Genomic DNA, 27,760 nt, shown 5'->3' with positions numbered 1-27,760 from the left:
TAGGGGAGCAGGGGTGGGGGTGGGGATAGGGAACTTTCGGGATAGCATTTGAAACGTAAATAAAGAAAATAATAATAAATAAATTTAAAAAAGAGTGTGCGTGTGTGCATATGTGTTTGTGTGTGTGAGTGATTACATATGTGTTTGTGTATGTGTGTGTGTGTTTCTTCTGAGATTTTAGCTAGTACCTTACATGTCACAATTTCTATCACTCAGATGAAAACATCTGTGGAACAGTAGTCAAGCTTGTTAGATTTATAAAACTCTAACTCTAGGAAAGGGACTACCTTTTTGGCTTCAGAATAATGGATCTATCAGAGTGAAAAACACAGCATTAATTAAAAATAGAGCATTATTTAACCTAGGTTAAAGCATTCTTTAACCTAGGATTTTGCTGAGAAACCTTCTAGTGTTTTTACAAAAGTGTTTAAAGGTGTTAAAAGATATTTTCTTTTAAAAAAGGAGAATATCTTTGGGGCTTTTAAATGTCTGCAATACTGTTACTCAGAAAGGCAGACCTCATAGAAGAGGTCGGCAATGCCTACTTCTTTGAAGATACTCACCTATGTACCCCATTCTTCCTTAGCTGGAGCTCCTCTGTAACTCTGGTTACGCCTCTAAGGGAGGCTTGTTTATGAGTATTTAAGGGGCAACAGCTTCTCCCTCTTTTTGACATAGAAGATCCATCCCAACACCACTCCCGTCAGCGTTCCTAGCCTTTTCACTCTGTACAGTAACCACAGCTGCAAGGCTCTCATATTCTCAGCGGACCTGGCCTGCTTTCAGTAGACCAAAATGAGACCCAGGGTTCTAGGGGACAAAAGCAGAGCAGAAAGACTCAGTCATTGGACAGAAAGAGTGTGTCCCCCTTCTGGTTTTTTTTTTTGGGGGGGGGGTTATGTGGATTGCTGAGGAAGAAGGAGAAGCTCGGGACAGTACAGTCTTCCTGATATGAAAACGGAAGAGCAGAATACACAGTTGTCCCCCATGGAGAGGGAGGTTCTAATCTGATGTGAACAAATGGCTTAGAAGAGGCTGTAACTTCTGACTGGTAATGAAAATTGAAAAAGATACAAATCCAACCTCCATTTCTGAAAGAATTTAGCTTCTAGACACAGCGCCATATACACTAAAATCCTGAAAGTTATGAGTATATAAAAACATCATATGCTGTTGACCAACTAACACACAGTTTTTACACCCTTGGTAGGAGTGAAATTATAAATGCAATTTGCAGAATACTGTCCTCTTACCTGTTAAAGTCTAATGCATGTATTTTATAACTCTGCTTATAACTATATACATAGAGAGACCTTTGCATATGGTCTAAAATCTTAGAAGTATTAATATTCATGAAAAATAGAGAATAACTCAAATATTCAAATGTCCATTAACAAATATATAGATTAACTCATGTGTCAGTGAGTAAATTCATATACTTACATGTTCTTGGCAAAGAAATCGATTAGGCTAGAGCAATCAAACCATCATAAATAGCCAATAAACATCACATGGAATGAGAAAGCAAACCATGGGGGACTTTGGGGTGCTCCCATCTTTTTAAGGTGCAAACCAGAGATTACAAATTTAAATTATATGGTATTGAAGAAGATCTATGCACTTGAATTTTAAAATAATTTTAAAGAGAAAAATATGTTCAAAATCTAAACTAGCTATTGGTTCTATACGTAATGTGTGAAGTGGTCAGAGGCAAGAGTGAACTGTATCATTAAAACCTACTATGATGTCCAGGTTATCACATTACTTGATGATTATGATTAATAGTCATAATGTATATTTGTTTTAATTATCAAATATTTTCAAAGTAATAAATATAGAATAAATACAAGATGTGACTACAGAAAAGAATTGAGGTAGGTCAAACAAACAAAAATTTTGTGTAATTTATTGTCACTTGTAGACATTCAATCATATATAAATAGAAAAGATAATATCTATTCAACCAAATGAAGAGGGTTCCCAGATTTCTGAATAGTTGGAAAGTCAAGGGAGATTTCACAAATGCTATGTAGAATTGCTATTGTCTTCATAAGTCTATTCTATACTACATATGAGAAGGTTGGAGAACAAGTGACAGACAAAATAAAGCTGGTAAGAAAGGTAAAGAGGGCAAGAGAACTGTCTCCACACGAGGAAGCACTTATCCACAGAACTAAATCCAGTTCCATATCCCACAAGGTATCAAGAAAGAATTGACTCCTGAAAATTACCCTCTGACCCCAACATTTAGGTATGGTTCACACACACACTCACACACAGACATACAAACATACACAATAAATAAATGAATACATATATAAATACTTTTAAAGACAATTTAAAGAAATGTCTCAATCCTGTAATCTCAACTGGCTGGAGCTGAAGCACAAGTGGAAACCAGCTTAAGCTATATAGAGATCTTGGTCCTCCCCATCCTGTCTGCCAAACACACAAGTAATAAAAAGGCTAGTAATCAGGGAAGCTAGCATAAGAAAGATTCATTTGAAAGACATCTGGACACTTAAGCGGGGATTTGTTTTTTGTGTGTCTCTGTGGTCATTATTGAGATACATAAAAATGTATAGATTAGGAAGCAGAAAATAAATCAAAAGCTCTGTTCTTATTGAATGGTCCCAAAAGATAAGCACTAGGATATTTTTAAGTCATGTTGTTGTTTTTATAATTTCATTATATATGTAAAAGCATACACTGACATGTTCATATAATCTTCTCACAGTAAAATTCTGTGAGCTGCAACTAATAGTTGTAATTTTGTAGCCAATGGTTTTGTCATTGGCATTATCAGATATTAAATGCAAATATTTGAGTTCTTAGAAAGGGGAGAGTTAGTAATTTAAGAAGCCTATAAAACCATGCTTTGTAATGTTTACCAAAACTGTTTGTTTCATATAAGCATAAACAGTCAACCTTTGGGAAAAAACCTTTAGTTAACCATTCTTGAGACATATTTATCCCTTGTAATGACTGTTTCTCTTTCCAAGTTAAGACTATGGTAATACTCTATTTCCTAAGTGAGTAATTTGGTAGCCTTTTTCTATTGTTTTTAATAACAGCACTACATGACCATAGCACCTTGATCATGGCCACCAGAAAGATCAGTCCCATGTCACCTTCAAGCTCTCTTGTTGATGGTAAAGGAATTGGGTTGTGAAATCATCCCATCCCCTTGCTCTATTTAGGGAATGAGTTATGATGAGCTGTGGCAGTTACAGTGGAAGAACAGAAGCATGGAGACATGGAATGGTTTTGTCAAGGTGTCTTAGTCAGGGTTTCTATTCCTGGACAAAACATCATGACCAAGAAGCAAGTTGGGGAGGAGAAGGTTTATTTGGCTTATATTTTCATACTGCTGTTCATCACTAAGGAAGTCAGGGCTGGAACTCAAGCAGGTCAGGAAGCAGGAGCTGATGCAGAGGCCATGGAGGGATGTTCTTTACTGGCTTGCTTCTGCGGGCTTGCTCAGCCTGCTCTTTTATAAACCCAAGACTACCAGCCCAGGGATAGTCCCACCAACAAGGGGCCCTCTCCCTTGATCACTAATTGACAAAATGCCTTACAACTGGATCTTGTGGAGGCACTTCCCCAACTGAAGCTCCTTTCTCTGTGATAACTCCAGCTGTGTCAAGTTGACACAAAACTAGCCCGCACACAAGGTAAGGTGCAGACAAAGCCAAAACCAGTAAACAGGTGTCCTCTGTGGGTATGTCATAAAAAGGACTATGCTAATTCCGTAGCATGCAACTTCTTCCTGAATTTCGGTCACCTTACTGAGTGAGGAAAGCATAGAACAATGCACTTTCCCTCCCCTCTGGTTTATACATTGACCCCCAATAGGAGTGTTAGTTCATATTTCATCAAAGCTCCATGTCCTTCCTGGAGAACATAAGAAGGATAACAGTCCCCCTGCTCCATCTGTAAGAAATGTGTGACAGAACCTCTATGGGCTATATGAAACTGATTTCAAAACTTACTGAAATCTTTCTTCTCCAAGCTACTTTAACTATCTGACATTTTTTCTTCTTTAATCCTTTTTTACAGTCCAGATTTTATCCCCCTCCCTGTCTGCACCCTGACTGCTCCCCATCCCATAATTCTCCCGCCCCAGTCTCCAAGAGGATGTCTCCTCTTGCCTCCCCACTCCCTGGGACCTCATGTCTCTCAAGGGTTAAGTGCACCTTCTCTCACTGAAGTTAGGCTAGGCAGATCTCTGTTGTATATGTGCCAGGGGGCTCATATCAGCTGGTGTATGCTGCCTGGTTGGTGATCCAGTGTCTGAGAGATCTCAGAGGTCCAGGTCAGTTGAGACTGCTGGTCTTTCCGTGGGGTTGCCCTCCTCCTCAGCTTTTTCCACCTTTCCCCCAATTCAACCACAGGAGTTTCTATCCATTCAGTGGGTGCTAGTGTCTGCATTGGATTCTTTCAGCTGCTTGTTGGACAGCTAAAAAAAGAAAAAAGAAAAAAAAGAAAAAAAAAAAAAAGAAAAAAAGAGGGCCTTTCTTGACTTCAACAAGAAGTTATGCTCTTGAGGAGGGTGACTCTGTAGGAGGACCAGCAGTCTCAATTAACCTGGACCACCAAGATCTCTCAAAAACTGGACCACCAACCAGGTAGTATACACCTGCTGATATGAGGCCCCCAACACACATACAGCAGAGGACTGCTGAGTCTGGGTCCAGTCAGAGAAGATGCACCTAACCCTCAAGAGACTGGAGACCCCAGGGTGTTTAGAGGTCTGGTAGGGTGGGGTGGGGAGGTGGGAACATCCTTTTGGAGACGGAGGGTGGACCAGTAGGGGAATAAAATCTGGAGTGTAAAATAAATAAATAAACAAGCAAATAAAAAAATTTTAAAAAAGAGTTTCAAGTGCCAATAAAAATGTCATTGAGAAGCAAGGGGAAAAGAGAAGCTTTACTTTCCTAGAAATGGACACTGCATGCCCAGATATTACTCCAAACACACAACAGCTGACAAGTTTTCCTGGGATATCCCATGTAGTCCCTTCCCCTGAATGAATGAGAGATCCCATTGTTAATGCATTCAACTCCTTGACTAGTAATGGACAATGTGACCATAGTTGGGCAGACTGATTATCAGCCCTGCTTTTCCACCAAGAGCCAGAGCTCTAGTTGACATTAAATAAGAACCATCACTGAGAAAATTCTAGAAAGTGATAAGGAAGAATGGTGTTTTAATAAGATATGGGTGATTAAAATAAGGTGAGGGCTGAGTTTTGTCTCAGCCTGGAGCATTTGTCCAGGCCCACCCACCTGACTCTTTCCAACCATCTCCATCCCAAAGCACAGAAGGTGTAGCTCTGATTAAGCAATTTCTCATTAGAGAGAAATATTTGTTAAGAATGGAGTAAGGTGACCTGTTTCAGTGTGGCTTCTATCTCCTTCCCTGGCAGAAGGGAGGGTGTTTTTCCTGACATTTTATGTGAGAACCAAGACAGTTTTCCAGAGATAAATCTCACAGGAATATATGACTCTTCTTTGCACCATCCCTGTAGTTTGCCTCTGATTGGCCACATTAAGTGATTCTTTTTCTTTTTTTCCAGAAGTAATAGCTTTGAAGAAGTTTGTAGTCCTAGGTTTTACTCTGGTAACGTTGTGGTTTTCTGTATCCTCTGATGCTTTCAGTGTGACCTCACTTCTTTCATGGGTACAAGAAGAGTTGTTGGTTTTTCTTGGTTTATTTAAAGCACTTTGCTAGCTTTGAAGTTCCTCATATACTGTGCTGAATACCCAAAAGACTTTTCCAGCATATTAAAACCCTATCAGTTCTTACTAGCTCTGTACCTTGTTAAAAACTGACATATTTTATAAAATCTATCTCAACAGGATATTAAAACCTGTCACATAAAACTGTACTTACATTAGAAATATATATATATATTTTAGGTAGAATTCTCATGACATTTTACCAGCTTCTTAATCAAGTTCAACACTTTCCAGCTGGAATTGCCTCTTAGAAAGAACATTACCATTAATGAAATAATTAAAAACTAGTGAATATTTTATACCCTTTTATTGCCTACGAAAAACATTTTGGCATGCCTGCAGACTTTTTCTAAGGATACAATCCAACTTCTGATCTAATCAATACAGCTCACAACATCTATATGCACATGAATAATTCACTTTTCAGATTCATGGCCTGCTTTATGATTTAAAAGCAAATTCCTTTTCCCCAAAGAATTCCTATTTCTGTTAGATCCACTTTGTCCTAAGATAAAGTTTCAAAAGTTTAAAAACTAGTCTCCGTTCCAGCCCATATCATTCTCTGATACTTTAAAGCAAATGCTGAAAGCTAAAATGGAATTTATGTTAACCCAAGATTTAGCATGTTACCTGACACATGCACAGAATTTTTATAAAATAAAGTGGAGAAATGAAAGACTTGAGACACTAATTCAGGCATGAGGCCTGTTACTGCTAAAGTGTTGTAATTACAGCAAGCATAACATTTAAAAAAAAAGTCAGTTTGGACCTGACCTAATTTAATATCATAAAGTGAATTGGGTAGATGTCAGCACAAAGAAGTTTTGGAAAACATTGCAAATTGTGATGTTTGGTCTATTTAATCTTCAGTCTAGTTCACAGACAACACACCCATCACATACTTGAAGGTGGTTATAATTGTAGTGATATTCTCAATACTCCTAATTTTAGAAATTAACTTCACATTAAATTTACCTGTCTAGTAACACAGAGTAAAGACTACTTCAGCCTGACTCCTTTGTTAAAACAGTAACTCCATCTTTGGAGTTTGACCCATGAATAGGTCTGGCATCAGTTCCCCTAGAATTAGTGCTGCGTGCATGGTATCAGAAAAAAGAAAACACCTTAAACACCTTTGTAAAAACACTAGAAGGTTTCTCAGCAAATTCCTAGGTTAAATAATGCTCTATTTTTAATTAATGCTGTGTTTTTCACTCTGATATATCCATTATTCTGAAGCCAAAAAGGTAGTCCCTTGCCTAGAGTTAGAGTTTTATAAATCTAACAAGTTTGATTACTGTTCCACAGATGTTTTCATCTGAGTGATAGAAATTGTGACATTTAAGATACTAGCGAAATTCTCATAAGAAACACACACACATATACACACTCATACACAGGCACATATGCAATCACTCACACACAAACATGCACATACATATTCTTATATACAAACACATGTGCACGTAATACACAGACACATACACATACACACAGAGTGCCTAATGAGAGCCTCCTTTTCCCTATATAGATATAGGTCTGTTTCATAGAAAAAGCAATAGAAATCACATCTTTCAGAGATCTCATGCATGTCACCACAAGGCAATAACATTCAGAGTATTCAATAAACACTAAAGATATGGGGAAAATAGAAAGTGGTCTTATTTACAAGTAGATGGGGGGGGTCTAAGATCTGTACAACTCTTGCCCTCTCATTTTCATCTCCCTTGGTTTGTCTCATTAGGTTATCAAATATTCTGTGAGATTAAGAGTTCTGTGTTTATCATCATAACACTTTTCAAGCAAACTTCAGAAATACTAAGATCTCCTCTACTTTCATCTTGTTTCTATGAGACTTGACAGTGCTGTAAGGCAAAAAGAGGACAGAGTGATTTATTTTCCCTTATTTGCTCTCAAAATTTAGCCAAAAATGGAAAATGAGGAAAACCTCAGGCTGTAAGTCATTGTTATGAAGGTGACTTCATTTTGATGAAAGTCACAAATAGACAGAATATATTAGGGCTGTGTTGAACTGTCAGACACCCCGTCTTTCCATCAGCTGTGGTCCCGTTGGCACAGAGTTGAATGGTGGGAGATATCAGTAGCTTCAATTCTCATTAAATTTTTGGCCACAAGCCACTGAGCTAAATTCAATAAGCTAAAGCCTTGGAATTTGCACTAGCTCTTTAAACAAAGCCTGTGTCCTGGACAATAGATTCTACAGTACAGTTTGCTCTTCTAACTATAGGTGGTTCATGGGGAGTTCATGGAGAGGAAATTAATTGAGCTTTTTATTGTTCTTCTCTCTTTTCCTATCCCTAATGTATCACAAGCATTTATAGACTTCGAATGATATTCTTTCATTTGGTGAAATTTAATTCAATTAGAATTTACAAAACAGCACAGAAGGTTGTATTATAAGTCAAATTTAATAAGAAAAATTATAACACTATAAATTTCTCATTAGTTCCTGTCCTCTAGGAGCTGTTATTCAGGCTAATATAAGGAAGATCCTGGTCACTTCTCTTCATGGGACCTAATTGATGATTTCCATCCCATATCTTTCTTAAGCTTCCTTTCCTAATACAAGGAAGAGGGCTATAGGTAAGACTTACAGGAATTACCCCTGGAGATGTATGTATGTATGCATATATATATATATATATATATATATATATATATATATATATGTGTGTGTGTGTGTGTGTGTGTACATTCTTTTATCTTATACATACATATATACATACATACATACATACATACATACATACATACATACAAACTCTTGGATATAATTTTCCCCTTCTTCAGAAAACTTGTTTATCAAGGTTACTAGGACATTTATCACAAGAACCAAAATGAAGACATGGTGCAAGTGGCTAGGATCAATGCTGCATGGAGAGGGGGGCCACACTCAGAGTGAGAAAGCAATTTGAAGAGTAGGTTGTCATAGCTAAGTGGGTGCTATATTGGTGACTCTGACATTTTACAAATAGATGTAACTCACAGAAATCAGGATATTGGCATTTACAGTAACCTTTCTATTATCTTTTTAAATAAAGCCTAATGTGGCCCTGTTCTACTAAGTTAATGAAGAAGATGTATCAAGCACACTCTTGACCACTCAGAGCTTATTTCTGCATTCTGGATTATGATATTCAGTATTGTTTATACTAAGTTACAAGGGCTATCACATTCTTCAGTGGAGAAAAACATGGTTCTAATTCTAGGTTTTGAAGCCAGGTCTTCAGTAAGAACCTTAACTTTTTACTCCTCAGTTCTGTCTTACATAAATGACCCATGCAAGGTATTTGGGGTTATAGGTATAAAGATATTTTATACCTCTTCCTGTATAAATGTTTCGATAAATATCAAGATTATTATGCAGTTCATCCCCATTTCTATAGCAAAGCATGTCGTTAAAACTAGATATGCCTCCTGGAACCATTCATGGGTCTAAGGTGAGCAGCAGTAGAAAATCATCAAGCAATAGAAAACATTTTTTTAATGGACAGGCAAATCAAGCTGAAAGGTACCCAAGATGTAATCCGATCCAGTACAAACATGTAATAGGTCAGAAGATGCAACTCAAAACTGACTTGCCGAACCGAGACCACGCCCCCAGCATCTCCTTGGCCTCTGAGCTTTATGCCATCTAGACAAGCATGTTTCACTGGGCCAGAGTTGTGGCAGGTAACAGGACGTTTGTGACAAAAGAGGCAAGCCCAGTCTACATGAAATTCTCTGAGTATGTTGACGAGAAACAGCTCCCCTTCCAGTGGCTGTCACCCTGCTGATTCACTGTTTTCACCATGTAAAAAGGGCACCCAGGTCTTCTAAGAGATTTATCTCAAAACTCTGACCATCCAGGTAATTGCACTTTGCCCACAATACGAGACTGACTGTTCTGCACTCACCTTCAGTGTGTATCAGGTATTAAATAGAGCATGCTGCAACGTTCCCAACTCAAACCTTGTTCTTAATAGGCGTCATTCTGATTTCCATAAACATTTATTTATCATGGAGATTATAAAGCAGGCCCCTCAGAAGACACACTCTTTGATTCAATAAGGTACATTTGGGAGAGTTTCAGGAACAAAATGAAGCCGGGCGGTGGTGGCGCACGCCTTTAATCTCAGCACTCGGGAGGCAGAAGCAGGCAGATTTCTGAGTTTGAGGCCAGCCTGGTCTACAGAGTGAGTTTCAGGACAACCAAGGCTACACAGAGAAACCCTGTCTCAAAAAACAAAACAAAACAAAACAAAAACAAAAATGAAAACAAAACAAAACAAAAGACAGGTGCCAGGAGACAGGCTTCTTTTGGCAGCACAGAACAGGAGGAGATGGGAGAAACAGTCAAAGCCTGGGTTAGAAGTACAATGTGTATCCCTTCTCACGTCCCTATGAAATCTCCACATAAATCAGAAACTTGTACCTTCCTTGGCTTCAGCAGCCCTGTTAAAGCTGAGAGGAAGCTGGGGAGAACAACATATATGTTCTGCTCTTGATATCTAATTAACTGACCGGATGACTTAAGGAGCCGAATGCAGGAAGTTCTGAAGGCCTACAAAGGAGTGAGAGCAAATGTGGTACGACGATGGCCTCACTCATACAGACAGTTTCTAGGGGAAGCTCCACAAATAGTTTTGAAGGAAGTCTAGGACCCTATGGACTGCTGAGGGTTCAGGATCCCAAGTTGTTAAGATTTTTATGCTTTCTTTTTAAGAAGTACACTCTGATCTTGAAAACACACACACACACACACACACACACACACAAACACACTCCACACAAAATCACATATATACACATATGCACACAGATTCATATACTTATACACATATAGACATATATACATGCACAAACATATAGACACACACACACACATACATACACACACACACACACACACACACACACACACACACACACACACATCAGAACTTTTAGAACAGAAAGAACACCCAATGCCATTTTTTTCTACTATGGTATACCTCACCTTACTCGACAGTGTCATTTAACCCTAAAATCGTCTTCTGCTATTAATATTGCTACACGCAAACATTCTTGTTAATGTATTGGCTAAGTTAGAGTACTAGAATTGAAGTATTAGTGAATATGAAGATTCAAATGCATCATTAGCTTTTTGATCTTTGGATCAGGAGCATATTTTGCAAGTTACTGCTTTCTACAGGACAGAAAATAGCCAATTGTTCGTAGTTGGTGGAGGAGGAAAAGAAGAGGGTGTATTGAAAGGGGTGTGAATGACTCAGTCCACCCACATAGCTCAGCAGTGCTGGAAATGGTACCTTCTAAAACCAAGGGTCAGATTGGCATTGATTCTGCAAAGTATTTTGTAAGCTCTTCTACAGCTGCCCAGTCACGCTGACCAGTGTTTTTTCTTACCATCTTTGAGCAAGAAGCTTGGTGGCTATTGTTACTGTTTATTTAGTTCATGACTTCTGCTAAGAGATAACCTTATTGTGATTATTTCCACTCACTGCTTACATTATAGAAGCAATGTACTGCTTGTGAATGCTAAATAGCAGCAAACACTGGGCTGATTATATTCTTAGAATTTGGATTAAGGTTTATATGCTTCTACTCTAAGAGGAATAAATCTTTTTCTCTCCTGAAAACTTAGGACTTTTCGTATTTCACTGATGGTTTCACATATGGAACACTTCACCCTTATCTGTCTTCTCTGTCAAATAGGGCTGCTTTGAGGCAGGCAAGTTGTTTATTAATAAAAATGTGTTTATTCTATAACTGGTATGCTCATAGGCAGGAATACTGATTGGTATTTATGCATCGTTCCCTCAGACGCTGTCATTGTTGATAGGAAAGAAGTACATAGAGAGCTTTGTCTGCAGAAGGAGGAAGCTCAGGCATGGATGAGAAGATGCCAAGGCCAGTAGTCCATGCTTCTCACCAGCCTCAAGGACAACAGAAATATAGTCAGTAATATCCTAGTCTGTAACATTTTAAAGCAAATTTTTTTCAAGGTCAACATTTTAACCTGGAATTTGTACCAGGCTTAAGGATCCTTTACATCTCAAACAATATCTCTGTTTCTTAACCTCTGGATTAATGTTAGCTTATTTGTCAAAGGGGGAAGAAATAGTCCTTGAAGTTGGGCTTTTAAGATAGTAGAATGGAGACTGGGGATATAGCTCATATAGAGCACACCCAAAGCTGTGGGCTTCAATGCCCAGGACCTCTTAAAAACTACAACAAAACAAAACAAAATAATAAAAAAAAACAAATAATTTAGGATTGTAAAATTAACCTGGAATATACATGTGGAGCCCTTTCATGGGTCTCTGGGCATGTTCATTTTGGGGTGATCTTATATTAATAGTCCAACACATAGTGTGTAGGACTATTCTTTGGCTGAGTCCCTGAACTTTATACATGGAAGAAGAGAACTGAGCATCAGAATATAGTCACTGCTCTTTGTTCCTGACTATGGAACAATGGGAACACATCCATCAAGGGCCTGTGCTGTGTCTTCCCAGAACAATGGAATGTAACCTGAACTGCAAGCTAGATCAAACCTGTTCCCTTCTAACTTTTGCCAGAGTAAAACAGCAACAGAGGGGAAAAACAACAACAGAGCTTCCAAATAATCATTTGAGTGTCTATAAGTATACACACACACACACACACACACACACACACACACAAACACAAAGACACCATGGAGAAAGTGGATGGATGTTGGTGGCCACAGGAAGGCAGAAGGTGAGAAGCTTATGGAGGAAAGATGGCTTTGCAGATACCCTGCCATTAGCCTAATGATGATGATTTTGAACTTCTGGCCTCCAGCCTGTTAGAGAAGAACTTACAATAGCAAATATTAAGCTCCTGTATTTCATGGTAATCTCTAGCAATTATACAAGAAAACAAAGTATTCTTGATGATTATAACTGGTTTCTTAATAAGTTTTCTAGTTGTTCTGATGTACTACATACAAGAAACAACTTATACTGGCTTAGGGTTTGAGGGGATACAATCCTTCACAGCAGGGAAATGCATGGTGATACAAGTGTGAGATTAGTAGTCATGTTACATCTGTAGTCAGATAACAGAGTGGAGAGGAAATGTGGTCTAGCTGTAAAACCAAGAGGCTTAATTCTTGTTCCCCACTTCCTAAAGCAAGGCTCCACCTCATAAAGATCCAAGATCTTCTCAAACAGGACTACCATGTGGCGACCAAGTTTTCAAGTCCATAAACCTGTGTGGTAATATCTCACATTCAAACCTCAACAGTTATACTTTTTAGACAGCCAATATTCTAGCTAATAGTTTTTAAATACAAAAATTCTTGAAGGAATAATTGGACTAGTTTTATGTGCAGGGAAAAGAACTATGACAGATTCAGGGCATCCATACACATTGCCTGTCATACATGCACATGCACAGCCTCCAGAATAACCAGTGATCCACACTTAAATAGTATGTTATGTTAGTCACAGTCAGTGATCCTAACATTGATAAGACACAGTCTACAGTTCTGAGTTTATTCCTGGTGTATATGGTATGAATTTGGACAAGTATGTAAAGCCACATAAGGATTGTTTTATAGTCATACAAAGTAGGTGTTTCACTCATAACTAGATACTAAACAGCTACTGCTTAACATGAAGAGATATAACTATTAAGTCATAGTCAGAGTTCTATTTCTAAGAAGTATGATTTTCAGTTTAGGGACTTGTACACAAAAATGAAGATTTAGAGATATTGTGAAGATAAATTTTAATATTAATTTTCTTTATAACTCACATTCTAAATTAAGATACTGACAAATATAGAATAATCAGTTGGTGTCTGAAGCCCAAACATTCAGATGAACTGGGGACATCAGAGCCTTCGCTCAGGGACCTGTTAGATTCATTGGCAAGTTTTATAACTTTTCAGGAAATGTTGATTTTTCAAGTAGGGCTCAAGTACAATAATTGGCTTCTCACTCTCTGATTATTTTATTTCTATACCTTCTTTTATAACCTTTTCCAGAGGCTTTTGTTTCGTCTCTGACTACCTATTCTTGAAATTTTGTGGATAATTATTTTATTCCCTAATTATCTAGTTGGTCCTCCTTACAATTTTATAGTTTAGTCCTTTATCTTGGGTTGTGTTTTCTCTTTCCTGCATAAAACTGTTACCCTCTGACTTATCCGTACTTACAAACTATCCTCAGCAAAACATTTCTCCAAGGAGCACAGTAAAAGCCAAGTGACAGACTCTGAAGAATAATTGCTTCCATAAATTCTTTGCTGGCATTGACAGGGAAGTTGACTTACTGAATGATGGACTGTTGATAAATCAGTCTGACTTATATGGAACTTCAATTTTAGAAATATTAGGCATATTGACTCCGGTCATAAACTTGAATCCTGCTCTGAATGTAATGTAGCAATATGTCATTAAAGCTCAGACAGATGAGGAATTCTAATACCACACAAGAGTTTACTGTGACAATTACGTATTTCTACAGATTGTGTGGCTTAGTAACTACTCTAGTTTGTTTTCTACTGCTGTTATCAACACCATGACCAAAAGCAGCTTGAGGGAAAAGGGTCTATTTCATCTTACAGTCTGTCATCTCTGGAAGCCACATCAGGAAGTCAAGGAAGGAACTAAAACAGAAAACATGGAGGAATGCTTCTCCCTGGTTTGTGTGCCCTGGCTTGCATAGGTACTTTTCTATTTCAGCACAAGACCACCTGAATAGGGTAGTACCACTTACATCAATTAACTATCAAGAAAGGCACCGTAGACAGGACTATAGACCAGTCAGATCGAGGCAGTCCCCCAATTGAGGGCGATTCTAGGTAGTGACAGTTTGATAGCTGAAGCTAATTATAATATAATAATTATAATAGTATCCTTGTAGGTGAAAAAAAATCTTTACTTAAATGTGATTTCTTTATACAGCACATTAAGAGTGTTTTTAAATGTGATTTTTTTTTCCTTAAACTTAGAAGAAACAGTAGAATCAGTTAAGGAGCTGGCATCTACTAAATATGATTAGGGACTTGTTTGAGACTACCTGTGATTGCAACTAGAATGATAAGCAAATCCCATAAAAGCGAATTCCTCAATAAAAGACACTTCTTAAACGTGGCCCTATCTATGATACTATTGTTCTTCTGATTCCTTTATGAGAAAGGAGTCATTTCAGTTCTTTCTTAAAATGACATTAGCGTCAATGAAAATCATATGAACAAGTATTTAGCTGGCAACAGGAAGGGCAACCCTTAACCTTTGTAAGCATACAGGGCAAAGGTAGAGCTGTTGATCTACACGTAAGCAATTTAAATAGACTTTAAAGCCATACACAGAGGCCAGTAAACATCTAACATTTGGAGAAAAGACCTTGGAGCAATTGAGAAGCTCTAATATATGTGACAAAATGCTTAATGTTGTTTCTCTTTCAGTCTTCTCATCTTAAAATGGAGATATCCATGTTAAATAATTGATGGAGGTTATTGACTACACACATATATGCACATGGCATTTAAGTTAGTGACTATTTTACAATACATAAATATATCTAATAATATAATATAGGTGTAATATCTATATATCTATCCATATGTATTTACACAATGCAAATTACACAAAAAGATATATATTACATATATATTATATATACATACTATATAGCATATATAGCATGTATAATGTATATGTGTATATGTACATATATATACATATATATGTGTGTGTGTGTGTGTTGTGTTTATGAAAACATGCTTTATCCTTGTGCTTAATTTCTAGAAATGAAGACAAAACATCCCCAAAATAGGAGTGAATAAGAGCTGCAAAACTCCTGCCTAAAGCAAAGTTTCAAACCAATTCAGTTGCTCAAGAAAGAGGAGCTTGGAGATGGACTATGCAAAAAGATGGTGGCTCCCACAGACAGGCAAGTGATCCATGAGTTATGACAACTGGAATTTAGGATTAGCTAGGCTCAGCTTTCTGATTAGTAATGATCCTGTTTCCACTATCCAGTTAGATCAATCACTCCAAACTCGGGGCACGTATTTTAAAACTCCAGTGGTCCAACTTGCCTTTTTGTGTAAGTTTTATGTCTAATAGTCATTATGTCCCTGGTAAAAAATAGCATTTGTCAAGGAGTATTTATGGCATAAAGGCTAATCTCTGTGATCAAAGTTTCACAAAAGGCCTTTAGGAGTTAATAGGAGAGTAAATATTTGAAGGATTCAGGATTTATTTCCAGTAGTAAAAAAGTCATTAAAAAAAACTAGAAAAAGATTAACGTGTCTAAAGTTATATTGCAAGTCAGAGGGATATAGATCTTTCAACTCAGGCCAGATGCCCAGAGGATCAAGGCTTTGTAGATATTTACAGAGAAATATGATCTGCAGTGAAATGTTGAGCTACGTGTGCCTTGCCTCTCATGGTTTGAATATAAACTAGAGATTTGATGACCCAAGAAAGGAATCTGTGGATTGGGCCCATTTAGTTGATTTGGAATATGAAATTTAATTTCTTCTTAATTGTTCCAATGTAAACATTTCAGTACTTATAAGATCCAGATGAAGTCCCCAGGTAAAACATTTTAGTTCCTTAATGATTTAAACATTATATTTGGTGTTATAAAAATGAGTTTTGTTTAAACAATAAAAATTTGTACTTCTGGAAGAAAACTCCAATCAAATATGTTTATCAAATAATATAGGAAATAGACTGTAAAAAAATTTATGAAATAATTTATTTGGCACTATTAGTATAAACTTTTTTATTTATCATTTTAATAATGCTCACAGAAAGATTAAGGTAAAATTAGGTGATTAAATGCTCAAGAAATTTGTTCTAGGTAACAACAGTAGATGGGGTAGTTATTTTTAAACTCAGTTGTGTGCTTAGGCATTGCCCTGAATAGTACATTGTCTTAAATGTTTACACACAGAAAGATCCAGATGATTGCAGAATATCTAGTGCAATAAGTACTGTCTCACCAGAAGATCACAACAGAACAGACTTGAGGAGAAGGTAGTCAATGAGAAACCAAAAACTGTAGCAACAGCCAGAGCCAAACACTGGTTGTGAACTTTTGGACATCGGAACTTCTGTTGGGTTGATTGGTTTCTGTTTTCTTATTTTTGATCATTTCATATGTCATGATATTCACCAGTATTACCATCTCATATCCTTCCTTTTCCTCTAAATTTCTTTTGCAAATAGTGCCCCAGTGACTACATTGTGACATAACCATAAAGGGTTATTCAGAAATGAGTAGAGCCTTGCCAATATCTCTTCTCCTGATGACTGATGGTTGAAGGGTCTGATCTCATGCACTATCCACTGTGACTGTGTGTACATAATCACAAGTGAGTGTTGTGCAGGGATGGTGCTACTTCATGGCAACCTCTCCACATTATATTTTTATATTCTTCCTCCCTGTCCTTTTCCATGATATTTCCTGAATCTTGGACTGAGATGGGGTGATATAAATGTTCCACTTAGGGGTGAACACTCAACAATCACTAATTCTCAAACTTTGAACAAATAATGAATCTCTGCATTAAGCACTGCCTTGTGCATAAAGGACCCTCTGGCTCCAGGGTAAGAACAACAGTAGCCTATGGGTATAAAAATAAGTATTTAAAAGGATGTTTGATAATGTATCCATTTAGGTAAGCAATGGTAATGGGTTTACCATCCTAGGCCCATGACCTCTCCAGCTACAAGCTTTTGCCCAGGTTTATAATATGAGAGATAGATCAGAGCACCAATTGAATTACAAAACACTTGATTACCCCCAATAGAGTCATTCTACCATTTCACCAGCAGGCATATCTTGTCTGGATAGTTAAGCCAGAATTTTTAAATGATATTCAAACTGTATTTTGAACAAAGAAGTAAATTAGGCATATTAGACAACAATATGTCAGATATGCTTTTACTCTCAGCTAGAAACAGGCAGATATTGTGAGTTCAAGGCCAGTCTGGTCTACCTAAAAAGCTCCAGGCCATTCACACTATGAAGTGAGAAGACTTACATAAACCAGTTCACTCATTTCATTTTGTATTTTCTTTTAACCATTAATAATCACTTATTGGGGATCAACTAAACCAACATGTCACACATCTGAGTATGTATAAAGTTATAGATATTCCTAAACATTTCATTTAGAAGAAAAATGTACAGTTAAGGCATTCTTATCATCATGTTAAGTGCAGAAAACAGAACAGTGGGCACTATGATAGACAGAAAAGCAATTCTTGAGTTCTTTTGTACAATAAGGTAACTATGGGTGACAATCATGAACTATGTACTTTGAAAGTGTCAAAGATAAAAAAATTAAAACTTTAGATATTTTCACCACAGATAAATGATTATGTTTGAGTAGATAGATATATGTACATATTTGAACATTGGTTCTAGTGCTCACATACATCAAAACATCACATGGTTCCTCAGAAATACAACCTTGTCAGACAACTTAAATATGTAAAAACTACATTTTTTTCTCTTTCAAATGGAAGTATAGGAGTTTACACATATTGTGGATTGGCTGAATCTAGTATGTATTATGTTATTTTATTGTAGGAATAACTAAAATTTACTTCATTGGTGATCCTGTGAAATCAGTATATTAGGTAGGTGGGGAATGTGTCTATTATTTTGTTGTGAGAGAAAGTCTTTTTATATAATGCAAATTACCTTAGATTATCTATAAAGCAGAGGATGGTCTTAAGCTCAGCATCTTCCTGTCTCAGGCTTCTAAAGGTTGGATTATAGGCCAACAGTATTCCCACCAAAATATTGTTAATTGTTGTCTCCTTAGTAGAAAATAAGGGAAAAAAATAAAATCACATGGAACTTGTGAACATCTCTACAGAGAAGGCCCCTTGACAAACCTTCAGGAATACCCAAATTTATCCTTAGGTCACATATTCAGAATCCACAGACCCTGAAAGGAAAGGTGTACAGTCAAGATGGAAAAGGAGGTGAGGTGTGTTTGAGAATAAATACTCAAGTCAGATTGTTTCCTCTGCGGTTTTGTCACATTTGCTTTGTTCCAGGGTTTTTATTTCCTTTTGAATTGTATGACCTTTCTTTTTTTTTTTTTTTTTTTTTGGTTTTTCGAGACAGGGTTTCTCTGTGTAGCCCTGGCTGTCCTGGAACTCACTTTGTAGACCAGGCTGGNTGGTTTTTCGAGACAGGGTTTCTCTGTGTAGCCCTGGCTGTCCTGGAACTCACTTTGTAGACCAGGCTGGCCTCAAACTCAGAAATCTGCCTGCCTCTGTCTCCCAAGAGCTGGGCTTAAAGGCGTGCGCCACCACTGCCCAGCCACCTTTCATTTCTAACAACTAAGTGAAGCATACATACATACATACATACATACATACATACATACATACATACATTTTTTAAAAGAAATCCATATAATTAAGGTTAAGAGCAAGCTAACAATACTCTTTACCAAATGAAGATCAAACCAGAAGCAACTGATTGAGAAAGATTAGTCCAGGAGATTGAGCTCGCCCCAAATACATGTAGTTTCCAGACAACAGGCCCGGGTGCAAGACCTTATAATAGAGTCAGTGTCAACTTACCTGCATCATAATCAGAGATGGTAGAAGCAAGGCCAAAATGATAATGGGAAAACCTGGAGGAATGTCAAAGAAAACTGGGACCAAGCTAAGTCACATTTCATTCAGAATTTTCAAGCTGAGTGGGTGTTTGAGCAGCTGAGAAATGTTCTTTTATTTTTCTACATGGGCCACGTTTGATTTATAGAACAACTACATAGCTCAGACAAAAGAAGCATTAAGAATACAAACTTCTGGCTGGGCAGTGGTGGCACACACCTTTAATCCCATCACTTGGGAGGCAGAGGCTGGCAGATTTCTGAGTTCGAGGCCAGCCTAGTCTACAAAGTGAGTTCCAGGACAGCCAAGGCTATACAGAGAAACCCTGTCTCGAAAACAAAACAAAACAAAACAAAAAAATGGATTTTACTTTGGGGCAGAATAAAGGGAAAGGGTGGCTCCAAGCATTTAGAGATTTACCATTTATAAGAAAACAGCATCAACCTGAATGGAAGGAGTGCATTAGTATTCTTTATTATTGAGAAACTGCACTAGTAGTCCTATTTTAAAACTGGTGAGCTCTCTGAAAGAATCGATATTCAGGATGCTTGTGCAACAGATGTGGTAGTGACTCAGAACCAGCAATGCCTCAGTACTGAGGACTGATTCTATCAAAAACAGAAAAATAAAACACTGGGTAAACTGCAGAGGGAAGCCAATAAGCAATCAAAAGTTCTTCTTTTGAGGACTTTCTTTTCACTTCTGTAAATTAAGGAAGTGATGATGCCTGATCCCTAAAATGCTTTCACCCTTAAGATTCCATGAATTCTAGCACATGTTGCAATGGAGCAATTTCTTTCAGTCGTGTAGCACACCTCTTTCACTGGTATGGACTACTGCTAGTTTTAAAGTCTGTAAGTTCCTAACCTTTATGCTTTTGCTTTTAGCTTTAATCTCATATTAGGAAGTAAACCAGGGAAGAGGTGATGAGTCTGTAGCAAACCCTGGAGCATGCGCGTGTTTTTCTAATCATCTGATAGTTTTTACATGTTGGGGCTGATGGATGGGTGCATCCATCTCATCTTTCGTCCAGGTTTTAGAGGTAAACCACTTTATAACTGCTATATGGCATGCTTTTGGTTATTTGAAAAACAAGTTACATTGGTTTACAAGACTAATATGTCTCTCATTAGCTTATAAGAGACGTATTTGGAGAGTTACTATAAAATGAACAGTGGTTCTCATAGTTTGGCACTCCACAGAAGTATCCAGAGACAGAGCTAAATTATCATTGCCAGTCTACCTAGATGCTGAACAATTTTAAAGAAGCAAAGAAACACACCAAGTGAGGAAGAAAAAAATATTAACTTTAAAAATATAGTAAAACATTAGTGGCATTTTACAAGTCCTACAGAGACCCCAATGTTGCCTCATTAGGCTTAAAAATAGTCCTTTAATTTTTCAGTCCTGACTTTTAAAAAGGCAAGCCAGAGTTGCCCATAAATAAATTTGTCTTCTAATTTTAACCTGTTTACAGTTACCAAGAACATTAAAAAAAAAAAATTGGACCCAGGTTGTTTGCAAATCACTCAGAATAGAAAAACAGAGTTTTGTTTTGCTTTGTTGTATTGTGTTTTAATTGCAAAGTAGTTGAAATCCAAGTTTCTCCCTAAGGTCAAAATAGAGTTGATGCAAACAATATGGTACTAAGAGTCTTCAGAGAAAAGTTGTAAGTGCTACTGGGATATTAGAAGGTTCAAAAACATCTGTGTATGATGAGGAATTTAGAAATCACATATATGCTTAGATGTCTTAAAAATTCTTTAAAATTATGGTTCTGACTAATGTCTATATATAACAGCAGCAAAAAGTAGTAGCTGGGACTGGAGAGATGGCGCTGTATTTAAGAGTCCTTGTTAATCCTTCAGACTACCCAGATTCAATGACCAGCATCATGCTCAAAACCATCTGCAAATAACATGGCATATGCATATGATGCATGTTCATATTTCCAGGGATGCACACATACACATCAAATAAATTAAAAATATTTTAAAGAACCAAAGGTTAAAGAAAAGCAACAGATTTGTATTTTTGAAGAGGTGCCAAATCAGAAAATTAATTATCAGAATTGAGACATATTGTTTCTATTCTTTTTGCTTTCTCTCCTCATTTCCTTCCTTTAATATTCCTAAAATTCATGTAAGCTCATTAGAAAGTACCAGATAAACATGATTAAACACAGCACACTGCAGCATGAGAGTCCACACTGCAGCATTAGAGTCCACACTGCAGCACGAGAGTCCACACTGCAGCAGGAGAGTCCACACTGCAGCATGAGAGTCCACACTGCAGCACGAGAGTCCACACTGCAGCATGAGAGTCCACTCAGGTAAAGAATATGGATTTATTAACAATTGTTTAGAAAACTTAGTAAATGTAACAAAGGCCACAGGAAGCTAGAAAACAAAGACTTTCTTGACTTTTAAGCATGTTTAAGGCAAGAGTTAAAAGCATTTTATTCACAGACTTACCAAGCTATGAAGATAAGTAGTAAGTTTTCAGGGATGGGGATGCACAGTTTATATACAGTAAAGATTAACATGTTCCTGAGGAAGCACCAGTGTACTTACTAAGTAAATGGACTAATCAGTTGTTCAAAAATAGCCAAAGTGGGTAGAGAGGTAGAGCAATGGATAAAATCATTTGCCCCTGGCCAAGTCATATTCTAACTTCAAGAACATTAGTGGGCTGGGGTGTTGATAAAGAAATCACACACACACACACACACACACACACACACACACACACACACAAACCACAAAAACTGGGATTGTTGGGATTGTGTGGACTGAACTGCGCTCTCTGATGGAGAAACCATAGAACCCCAGAAGCTTAGTATGTTGACTGAGTACAGCTGAACTGAGAGGCAGTGTTGTTGCATACAACTGAACAAGGAGGAAAGAATATTATATGCAGAGAAACAAGAGACCATATTCTGATTTATAACTGAATCAACTCTGAGATTCCACCTCAAACCAGTCAGAATGGCTAAGATCAAAAATTCAGGAGACATCAGATTCTGGCGAGGATGTGGAGAAAGAGGAACACTCCTTCATTGCTGGTGAGATTGTAATCTTGTACAACCACTCTGGAAATCAATCTGGCAGTTCCTCAGAAAATTGGACACAGTCCTACCGGAGGATCCAGCAATACCTCTCCTGGGCATATATCCAGAAGATGTTCCAACTGGTAATAAGAACACATGCCCCACTATGATCATAGCAGCCTTATTTATANTAGCCAGAATCTGGAAAGAACCAAGATGTCCCTCAACAGAGGAATGGATACAGAAAATGTGATACATTTACACAATGGAGTGCTACTCAGCTATTAAAAACAATAAATTTATGAAATTCTTAGGCAAATGGATGGATCTGGAGGGTATCATCCTGAGTGAGGTAACCCAATCACAAAAGAACTCACATGATATACACTCATTGATAAGTGGATATTAGCCCAGAAACTTAGAATACCCAAGATACAATTTGCAAAACACATGAAACTCAAGAAGAAGGAATACCAAAGTGTGGATACTTCATTCCTCCTTAGAATGGGGAACAAAATACCCATGGAAGTAGTTACAGAGACAAAGTTTGGAGATGAGACAGAAGAAAGGACCATGCAGAGACTGCTCCATTTGGGGGTCCATACCATAATCAACCACCAAACGCAGACACAACTGCATATGCCAGCAAGATTTTGCCGACAGGACCCTGATTTAGCTGACTCTAGTGAGGCTATGCCAGTGCCTAGCAAATACAGAAGTGGAGGCTTGGAGTTATTTTTTGGATGGAACACAGGGCCTTCAATTGAGGAGCTAGAGAGAGTACCCAAGGAGCTAAAGGTGTCTGTAACCCTACAGGAGGAACAGCAATATGAACTAACCAGTACCCCCCTGAGCTCTAGCTGCATATGTAGCAGAATATGGCCTAATCGGCCATCATTGGGAGGAGAGGCCCTTGGTTTTGCAAAGATTATATGCCCCAGTACAGGGGAATGCCAGGTCCAGGAAGCAGGAGTAAGTGGGTTGGAGAGCAGGGTAGTGGGAGGGTATGAGGGACTTTTGGGATAGCATTTGAATTGTAAATGAAGAAAATGCCCAATAAAAATTGTTTAAAAAATAAATTAAATAAATTTTTAAAAAAGATGGCATGTTTAGATAATCTAAGTAGTATTGATAGGGGATAACTCTTCATGCTATAAATAGCACATACACTTGGGGATTTATTCTTTCAGGGCTTCCTCTCCTCCTGATATGTTTTTATGAAGATGACCCAGGTTCAGTTGCCTAACTCTGATGGCTCAGACCCGCCTATAACTCTAGTTCCAGGTGAACTAATTCACTCATTTCCCCTCTGCTGGTACTTGTATGCAATACACTCACATATATATGAAATAAAACCTTTAAAACAACACATTCAAAAAGCTAAAAGCATCAGAAGATGCAGAACTGAAAAAATGAAGGGAAAAGGAAGATAATATTAACAGAGTACAGAAAGGTTCATATATAAATCTTGAGGCTGAAAAGTATAAGAACTGAAGTGAAAAACCCATAAAAGGATTCCAATAACAGTCATTAACAGGCACAAAAAGTAATTTATGAACTTGCGGTCAATTGAAATGATCCAATCTGAGGAACAGCAAAAGTAAGTCGTTAGGGTTGTCTTGTGTGCTGTATATTCAGATGCTGAGTCCTGGACATCTGTCTAGACTGTAACTTGATATTAGGGCACTGTATTAAGCAAAGTGTTGTGCAGAATGCTACCCAGTAATACCTAGTTGATTAACAAGTAGTTAGAGCTTATGACTGGGCAGGGAGGATAGAAAGGAAGAACTTACTGTCAAGTGATGGAGGTCTCAGGAGAGAATTAGAGAGAAATGGAGAGAAAGAAAGGGAAAAGGAGGTCACCATTAGGTGTGATGGACCATGAGCACATGGCCAAGAAAAGTTCACCCTGAGGACAGACAAGTATACCACCAGAAGCTTCACAGGAGACACTAAATCAGCAAATAACGACATTATATGGGTTTTTAACTCATGAAAAGATTCACATACTTCAGAATTTCCCCAGCATAACTTATTAATAAATTACAGTGTCTCTGAGTTATTTTCTTGGGAGCTAAATGGGAAAATTGGGGTAGAAATTCCCTAGGGGGATAAAGGAAATAAAGGATGCATAGCGAGCCCCACAAGAATAATAGTTTATAATAGTGGCGCCCAACATGGTGCATAGAATTCAAACTAACCTGAGAAAAGTCCCAGGAAGAGGTACTAAAACCTCCCTTCCCCCCAAAATAACCGCTTCTAGCTTAGTTCTTTTAATACTAAACGGTTGAAAAAACATGGGGGCTGTAACCTAGCAACCAGCCTGCAGCCTAAGAAGATGGGCAACACTTCCTGAAGTCAAGCATGGCTCCTAAGACCCTGCTGTGCTACCGAGTACTTGTACGAGGTCCATGAGCCTACAATTTGTCTGGGACCAACAGATAAAGGTCCATCATGCCTCACTGCAGGTCCATCAGGCCTTAGTCTCCTGTAAATCTGCTGTTATCACTAGCCCAGAGTCAGGTGGACCACTAGACTGAGCTGGCCTAAGACAGCATCAGGCTCCTTCCCTGCTAAGAGTACAGTGGTGGAAGGCCACAGGAGAAGGGACAGACATCTCGTGAGGCTTCTTCTGGTTACAGACAGGTGAAACACAGCTCCCCAGTAGATAAGGCTCAACTCTAATTGGTGGCAGCACCACCAGAACTCTCCAACATGGCCACATCAGTAAAGCTAGTCCTGCAAGGACTGTGCCTACCTTTGCATACCAGCCACAGAGCCCAGATCAGCATGCAGCTCTAAAATTACCCATGGACTACCTCAGCTGGGCGCTTCAAAAGCTGCATGGCAGCTTCTCTCGAGCCTTCTGTGGGCACCTACACTGAAGCTTAAGAACACGCCAGACATACTACATACTTAATACGCAGTCCATTTGGAACCTAGCATCACCTGCTCAGACTGGGCAGAAGTCACAAGCACTGAATTAGCACAACACATCTGGGTGTTACAAGCTCCCAGGACATCCATAGCCCAAAGTGATTTTTCCCCTCAAATGTCCTTTCTACTCCTTGTGAGCGAAAGGACCAGGACTATACTAACCACTGTAGTGTCCTCAGCTGAACAGCAGAGGGAGACAGAGAAAACAAAGAAGAAATATGAGAACAAGAAAACTTCTGGCCTTAGAAAAAGAGTTTGATGTGAGATGGATCCCAGGGTGGGGCAGTCTCTGGATGGTCTTTCCTTCCCTCTTAGCTCTGAACTTTGTCTCTGTAACTCATCCCATGGGTATTTTGTTCCCCATTCTAAGAAGGAATGAAGTATCCACACTTTGGTCTTCCTTCTTCTTGAGTTTCATGTGTTTTGCAAATTGTGTCGTGGATACTCTTAAGTTTCTGGGCTAATATCCACTTATCAGTGAGTACATACCATGTGTGTTCTTTTCTGATTGGGTTACCTCACTTAGGCTGATATCCTCCAGATCCATCCATTTGCCTAAGAATTTCATGAATTCATTGTGTTTAAAAGCTGATTAGTAATCCATTGTGTAAATGTACCACATTTTCTGTATCGATTCCTCTGCTGAGGGACATCTGGGTTCTTTCCAGTTTCTGATTATTATAAATAAGGTGCTATGAACATAGTAGAGTATGTATTCTTATTACAAGTTGGAACATCTTCTTGGTATATGCCCAGGAGAGGTATTGCTGGATCCTCCGGTAGNACTGTGTCCAATTTTCTGAGGAACCACCAGACTGATTTCCAGAGTGGTTGTACAAGCTTGCAATCCCACCAACTATGGATGCATGTCCGTCTTTCTCCATATTCTCACCAGTATCTGCTGTCACCTGAATTTTTGATCTTAGCCATTTTGACTAGTGTGAGGTAGAATCTCATGGTTGGTTTGATTTGCATTTCCCTGATGATTAAGAATGTTGAACACTTTTTTCAGGCTATTCTCAGCCATTCTGTATTCCTCATTTGAGAATTCTTTGTTTAGCTCTGTACCCATTTTTTAATGGGGTTATTTGATTTTCTGGTGTCCATCTTCTTGAGTTCTTTATATATATTGGATATTAGTCCCCTATCTGATTTAGAATTGGTAAAGATCCTTTCCCAATCTGTTGGTGGCCTTTTTGTCTTATTGACACTGTCTTTTGCAACCACCAAACCCAGACACTATTTTATATGCCAGAAATATTTTGCTGACAGGACCCTGACATAGCTGTCTCTTGTGAGTCTATGCCAATGCCTGGCAAATACAGAGGTGGATGCTCACAGTCATTTTTTTGGATGGAACACAGGGCCCTTAATGAAGGAGCTAGAGAAAGTACCAAAGGGGATAAAGGGGTCTGCAACCCTATAGAAGGAACAATGATATGAACTAACCAGTACCCCCCAGAGCTGTGTCTCTAGTTGCATATGTAGCAGAGGATGGCCTTGTCAGCCCTCAATGGGATGATAGGCCCTTGGTATTGCAAAGACCATATGCTCCAGTACAGGGGAATGCCAGGGTCAGGAAGCAGGAGTGAGTGGTTTGGGGAGCAGGGTGTGGGGAGGGAAAAGGGGGCTTTGGGGATAGCATTTGAAATGTAAATGAAGAAAATATCTAATAAAAGAAAAAGAAAAAGAAAAATAGTTTGAAGGCTTGGTGGTAAAGAGCACTGATCACTCTTACAGAGGTCCTAAGTTCAATTCTCAGTAACCACATCATGGCTCACAACTATCTGTAATGGGATCGCATGCCCTCTTCTGGTGTGCCTGAAGACAGATATAGTATACCCATATACATAAAATAAATGATTCTTTGAAGAAAGAAAAAGTTTGAAAGCATATCTTAATGTTAAGAGGAAACCATCTGGATATAAAATTTCATAGATAAGTATAAAAAACTTAAAATTGATATATTTAAGGAAATAAAGCATTTGAAGATAAGAGGCACAATTGTAGTGGTAAAAGGTTATAGTCTATTCTAAGGTCCTGGTGGGTGCTTAGTTCTTCTACACCCACCCAAATATTTTGGATTCATGAGTGAAAGATACACATGTGCTGGCTTTTTTTTTTTTAATTTGATAGACTTTGATCTTTTTAATTTAATGCTTGGCTTTTATAGATTCTTGCAGAGAATTGTCACCAAGATCTTTTTTTTTAAAGATATTTTCTTTATTTACATTTCAAATGCTATCCCGAAAGTTCCCTATACCCTCCCCCCCCGGCCCTGCTCCCCTACCCACCCACTCCCACTTCTTGGCACTGGCATTCCCCTGTGCTGGGTCATATAAAGTTTGCAAGACCAAGGGGCCTCTCTTCCCAATGATGGCCGTTTAGGCCATCTTCTGCTACA

This window comes from Mus pahari, chromosome 7 (assembly GCF_900095145.1).
Source record: "Mus pahari chromosome 7, PAHARI_EIJ_v1.1, whole genome shotgun sequence".
In the NCBI taxonomy this organism is placed as follows: domain Eukaryota; kingdom Metazoa; phylum Chordata; class Mammalia; order Rodentia; family Muridae; genus Mus; species Mus pahari.
The sequence above is the reverse complement of the archived record's forward strand: the minus strand, read 5'-3'. Positions refer to the sequence as shown.